Consider the following 6,553-nt stretch of genomic DNA (forward strand, 5'->3'; position numbering starts at 1 on the left):
TGGCCTGTGCAGAGGAGAACACTCACCAACCTTTATCCATCCTGAGGTCTTAGATAGAACCCAAGATGAAAGAGAAAGAGAAAAACATGACAAACTCAGCTTATTGTGTCCCACTGGAACCTTCAGAAATTAAGACCCAAAGAAACAAGGAAATTGTCGTAAGTTTTATTGTTGTTGTTGTTGTGTTGTTTTGTATCTTGAGACATGGTCTTGCTATGTAGCCCTAGCTAATTTGGAGCTCACTCCATAGACCAGGCGAGGCCTCAGCTCATGTTGACTCGCCTACCCCTGCCTCCCAATGCCGAGTGCCAGGGTTGTGGCTGTGCACCCCCACGCCTGCCTGGCTGTCAAGAAGATCTGTTCTAATGGCAGCAAGCACCAGGACAGAGACTTAGCAAGGCCTATTGGTTCAGCTTCTTCTCATCATCCCTGGCTAACTTTCTGTCTTTATAGAGCAGGGCATCTGTCACTTTGAGAGAGAAAAAGAGAAGAAAGTGGGACAACCTGCTTTGACTGTCTTCTCCAGGGCCACGGGACCAGGCTTAGCACATCTTCAACCCCTTGGTCTCTTTTGATAGCGCCATTAATAAGTTTCATTTGTTAACCAATAAGTCCATCCTATAACCTAGGACCTGATGTGAATGAGTATGTGATACCTGAATTTATAGCCATTGAAGACTTCCTGATGCCCCCGGGGATACAGGATAAGGTAGGTATAGAAACAGCCCAGCCACTGATCAGAAGGCTGCACCTGGGACAGTATGTATGCTGAGCTCCAGAGAACAGCAACATGTTTATAAGAATGAAAAGAGCACAGGCCAGGGCTTGTATGTCTATATATGTGCAAGTTCAGATGCATGTGTGTGCATATGTGCACATACATGTTTGTACTTGTATGTGTGGAGCTAGACAGCCAGAGGTCAGGTTCAGGTGCCATTCTCTGGGTGCTGTCCATATTACTGGTGTTCATTTGTTTTTGGTGTGTATATGTATGTGTGTCTACATGTGTGTGCATGTCGTATGTGTGGGTGTATGTATGGCACATATGTGCATGCATATGCACATACATGTGTAGGTGTGTAAGCCAGAGGCAGATGTCAGGTATCTTATTGACTTTCTCACCATGTTTACTTAGTCAGGGTCATGCACTTAAACCTGGAGTTTTCAGGTTCTGCCAGTCTAGCCAGATGGTTCTCCCCAGGGATCTTCTGCCTCTGCCTTCAGAGTGCTGAGATCACAGGCAGCCTAGCACACTTGCTTGGCGTTTTATATGAGTGACCAGACGTCCCTAAGGATCCTATGGTCCCTACCTCCCCTCTGCTGGGATTATATGCCTTGTATTCGGCTTCTGTGTTGGGAGTGGGGAGTTGTGGGGGTCAAAGGCAGGTTCTCACGCTTGTGTGAGAAACACTTGACTCTCTTCCCTGGCCCTCTTTCCTTATTTTAAAAAGAAATAAACTTTGGGGTAAGGACAGATCACCCCCACCCCACCCCCACTCCACCTGGCCCCACTGAAATTCCCAGCAGCAGATCTCTTCCAAGTCCAAGTCGATTTTTGAGAGAAGTGGGTCATCACGCTGCCATCTGGAAAGGGCTGCCAAGAAGGCTCCCTTCCCCGAGCAGGGTTCTAGCTGATCCTGGAAGGCAAGTCCAGCTGAAACGGAAGGCTTCTGAGATAGCAAAGAATGCCGCCAGGGACAGAGATCCCAGCAAGTGTGGTCAGCCGCAGGCTGGTGCTGAAATGTCACACTGCCTTGGCACGCCGTGGCCCTCCTGTTTCAATTACCAGATACTTTTTCACTAATTTAAAGATAGCCATCCAATGGCACCCTATACACATCTCTTTGCTGGGCAACAGAACGAAGCCTATAGAGTTAAAATATATATTTGCATACCTTTGTGTCTTAGTAAAGTGAATGGCTTTCTTTCCTCAATTATCTGTAAGTTATTTTGTTGAAAAGATGTGGTAGAGTTACTCTATTACTGCCCTGTGTTTTAATAAAAGCATTTCACAATGACCCAACCTTTCTGGTCATGTCCGTAAAAATGAAGTATCTAATTGAAGAAAGCCAGACTGGGGTCTGGAACCCTGACTTTCTTTCTAGGTCTCTTGGGTCTTCAATTTCTCTTCTGAAGACAGGATAAATAATTCATCTGCTTAATTCTGGAAGGTACGTTGGAGACTCATGCATGGAGACCTTTCTAGGTCCTTGTAAGATGTAGCTCATCGTTAACAGGAAGAAGTGAAGCACAGAGCTTGTCTCCCAAGGCGTGTGTGACCTGAATTCTCTCCCCTGCCGCCTTCCCTTGGAATTAGAGCCACCGGAGGCTTGAGATGGGTTCTCTGCACTTCACATATGCAAATAATCTCCAAAGTGCCCTTCACTGAAATCTCACTTAAGACACACAGCCACTCTACATGAAAGTATGCGTGCGAGTGTGCGTGCATGCGTGCATGCGTGCGTGCGTGCGTGCGTGTGTGTGCGCGCGTGCGTGCGCGTGCACACGTATGTGTGTGTGTGCATATATGTGTGTGTGCATATGCGTGCATGTGTGCGTGTGTGCATGCATGTGTGTGTGTGTGTGTATGTGTGTGTGTGTGTGTGGTTTGGAGGGGCACCGGGCTCATACCTGCAATATCACACATAACATCCTTAGCCCCTGAATTCTTTGAACTCATCAAAGGAGCTTTCTAGTTAGCAAATGTATCTATAAAATAAAAATATTTTCCCTTGAGCATGTTTCAATATTATGTATATATAATATTATAATATATAAATAATATTATAATATATATGTATAATATTATATATATATATATGGGTTTTAGGTAGTCCAGAACTCCAGATGCTACATTTCTTTCACTATCAAGGATGACCTTGAATTTATGATTCTCCTATATCAACACCTTATGCTGGGATTCTAGCCAAGTGCTACACCTCGTTCCTGAGATGCTGGAGATCAAACCTAGGGCTTTGCGCAAGCATCCTACCAACTGAGCCGCCATCCGAGCTCCAACCTGGATTTTAAAATCAGTGTTATCTCCTGACTTGCCTTGGGCTAGACCTCTGGCCGCTGTGCTGAGGTCAGCAACAGGGAGATCAGCACAGCACCTAGGGGCTGGGCTGATAGAGGTTAAAGGTAAAGTCAGGAGACATCCAGAGACACACAGAGCCGGCCTGCGGCCCCACCTCTCGCCAGCAGCAGCACTTGGCAGAGCCTGCCCTGTGCCTCCACCTGGCAGCCCAGTGGAGCTGGCCTGGGTGGCAGGGGCGTGGGGGTATTATAGCCTCACCACTTCTCTGCCATGAGGTGGCCCCGCGGTCATAAGTGATCTGGCCGTGCCCCTTGCCTCTGCAGCTTTCGGGAGAGCAGGCCCTGCACCTCGCCTGGGCGTCGCAGGTGGCCCTGGTGGAGGGGGTACAGGTGAGCTGGCACCATGGGCGTGAGTGCACGAGAACTGGCCCCCTCCGCTCATCTATGGAGTGGGCTAAAGGGAGATGCTCTCCCACAACCCCTCACCATCTGTGGTATCTGGAAAGCTGGCCGTGAGGTCCTGAGGACAAAGAAGCTGTCCCCGCTCCCCTATACACTGGCAGGAGAGTGGGCCCTGCACCTTACCTGGACAACGCAATGGAGCTGGCCCTCAGGGCGAACACACAAGTAAACCAGCCCTAGGAACATGAGAGCAGAAGCTGTTCCAGACCCTCGCCTGAGAGAGTCTGAGAGAGACCATGGCTTGCGAGCGTGAGGTCCTGGCACCGGACTGGGCAGTACAGTGGAGCTGGCTCTGGAGGTGTGGTGCAGGTGAACCTGCCCCAAGGGCACGAGAGCTGCCTCCTGCTGGTGGTGGCATTGGGTGGCCTAGCTGGAGCAGTGCTGGAGAGCTCACCCTGGCGGTGCAGATAAAGGGGAGCCGTGCACTGACCAGCGCGGCTCCCATCCAGGCCCAGACCCAGGGCTTTGAGTTGGCCCACTCCAAAATCCACATCATCTGTGAACTGTTGGGGTGTGGAAAGAGGAGGTCCTGCTGATCCACAACTGCAGGATCTCCATGACGTGGGGTTGGGGGGCAACAACGGGATAAATGGGAGGGGTTCCAGTGAAGATGCAATACTGATGGAGTCACAGAAGCTGGAGACCTTGAACCAGACCAGTGGCTCATGCAATGGACATTTGCAAGTGAAGATGTATGGACAGAGAGGTACACTGTGGGACACACTGTGACACACTACAGCTTCCACAATGAGATGTTTTCTATGCATGTGCGTGTGTGTGTGTGTGTGTGTGTGTGTGTGTTTAATTTTGGGATGGGGAGGTGAATGGGACTGAAGAACATGATGTGAAACTCACAAAGAATCAACAAATAGTTTCTAAAATTATCTTTCCTGTGTGTGTGAACGCAGGTGCACATACCTCATGATACATGAAGTGTCTGTCCCCACTTTTCAACTTATCTGAGTCAAGGTCTCTCCCTAACACCACCTCTAGGTGGACTGAGAACTTGCAGGAATTCCTTTGTCATCACACTGGGCTTCACATGGACTCTGGGGGGTTCAGCAGAGGTCTTCAGGCTTGCAAAGCAAGCACTTCCTGACTCCTCCCCCAGCCCCAAAGACAATCCGTTAATCTCAATCTAGGGTAATGTAATCCAGCAATGACCTGTTATCTCAGTAAATGGCAAGACTCCTTGCTTGTGCGTCCTGTGGAGCTCTGGGGGAACTCGCGTAATTGCTTGATGCCTTCAAACTGTGACCTCAACCAGCCCTGTTCCTCTTTGGAGCTCAGATCGGGCTTCTTCCCAGGAGGGAAAGAAGATAGGACAACCAAGGAAAATGAAACGGGTTCCTTGTCTATTTTGGAAACTTGGGAAGCAGACTGCAGAAATACAAAGCTCAAACCTACTATGGAATTGTTCGTAGATCAAGGATCCTCGCTACCTGGAGGATAACCTCCAGATGCTTCTTGGAAATGGGGGGAGTAGACACCCCATTGAGAACGAGTCCCCCGCCACAATAAGCAATTTACAAGGACAGCCCATCTGTTCTTGATGGGAGAATTCGGGAGTGGAGCAGCCTGGGACTGGGGCCAGCTCTTCCCTTAGCCTGTAAAATGAAGACTTCTGCGGAGCTAGAATCCCAGCTGAGGCCTTCCTGTTGCCTCTGTGGTTTGCTTGAATGAAGGGCGTTTGTCTGTCTCAGGATGAGATGAGACTTCGTGTATGCTAATTGCGCTCAAGCGACTTGTTCTGTTTCAGATCTAATTGGTGTGGGGAGCACAGGATCCCTTTCTGAGTCTACACCATCACTTCAGACTCGGTATGCTTTATTGACCACCGGGGGGGGGGGGGGGGAGTTTTGAGGCTTTCCGCCTCTAGCTAGAAGACCAACCTTCTACTCTTTGTTACCCACCCCCATCATCTCTTCAGCATCCTCTCTCAGGTGAATATTTCATAAAGGAAGATTTCCGCATCTATAATGAGAATTTTACATCCCTGATGTTTATTACCACTCCTTCATCTCTCGTAAAGGTTGTGTTTTTTTCCCATGGCTAATTTGATAGGCTTGAAGATAGTCAATAATTGGAGTACAAATACCTTAATTGGCTTCAAAAGGAAACCGTGTGGCCAAAGTTCTGCTACACTAAGTGACCACAAAATTGTGTAGGGCGGCTCTACCGGCTCCTTGGCTAGTTGCTATGGCAACACACCTGCCAGAAGCATCTCCAGAAAGGAAGGGGTTTGCTTTGGCTCACCGTGTGAATGCCAGTCCATCTTGGCAGGGCAGCCATGCTGGCTGGAACACGCGTGATGCCCCCACAGTCAGGAAGCAGACAAAGATGAGCGCTGCCTCTGGACTTACTCACTCCTTATGCAGGCCGCCGCCCCAGTCCACGAGAAACAGAGGCAACCACCTTAGAGCCCAGCTGTCCCCGACACCGAGAATTCTTTAGATCCGTGCTTCTACACGACGTTGTGGACTTCTTGCATATCTGTCGGCTAGCTCTTCCCTTCTCGTTCCTCTCCCTAGATCCTTCTTCAGGGTTCCGGGTTCCATTTTGTGAGATCAAAGGGCTTCGGAGTCTCACATATCCCAGATCTGCCTCAAACTTGGGACGTAAAGGATAACCTTGAACCTCTGACCCTCCTGCTTCTACCTCTGAGTGCTGCCCTTACAGGCACGGACAACATGCTTTATGTAGTGCCTGGGATTGTTCCTCCTTCATCTCCATCCTAAAGCCACAAACATACCAGACAAGTGCTTGCTCTACCACAGAGCTACGAACAGCCTGCCGGGGGATTTTTCTGTCTCACATGGAAGGACTTAACTTGGCTTTGTTTATTTTGAGTTTGTTCCTCTTTGCGTCTGTAATTCTTCCATCTCTAGCATTCCGAAGGGAGAGCATTGCCTTTCACCGCCAAATCAGGGTAGGGGATGGATGAATGGATTTAATGAATGCGACGCCCAACCAACAAGTTTCAAACAAGCTTCTCAATCAGAACCCGAGGACGTGCTCAACTATTAGATGAAGCAGACCGTGACAGTGCTTGAAG

This window comes from Apodemus sylvaticus, chromosome 14 (genome assembly GCF_947179515.1).
Source record: "Apodemus sylvaticus chromosome 14, mApoSyl1.1, whole genome shotgun sequence".
Classification (NCBI taxonomy): Eukaryota; Metazoa; Chordata; class Mammalia; order Rodentia; family Muridae; genus Apodemus; species Apodemus sylvaticus.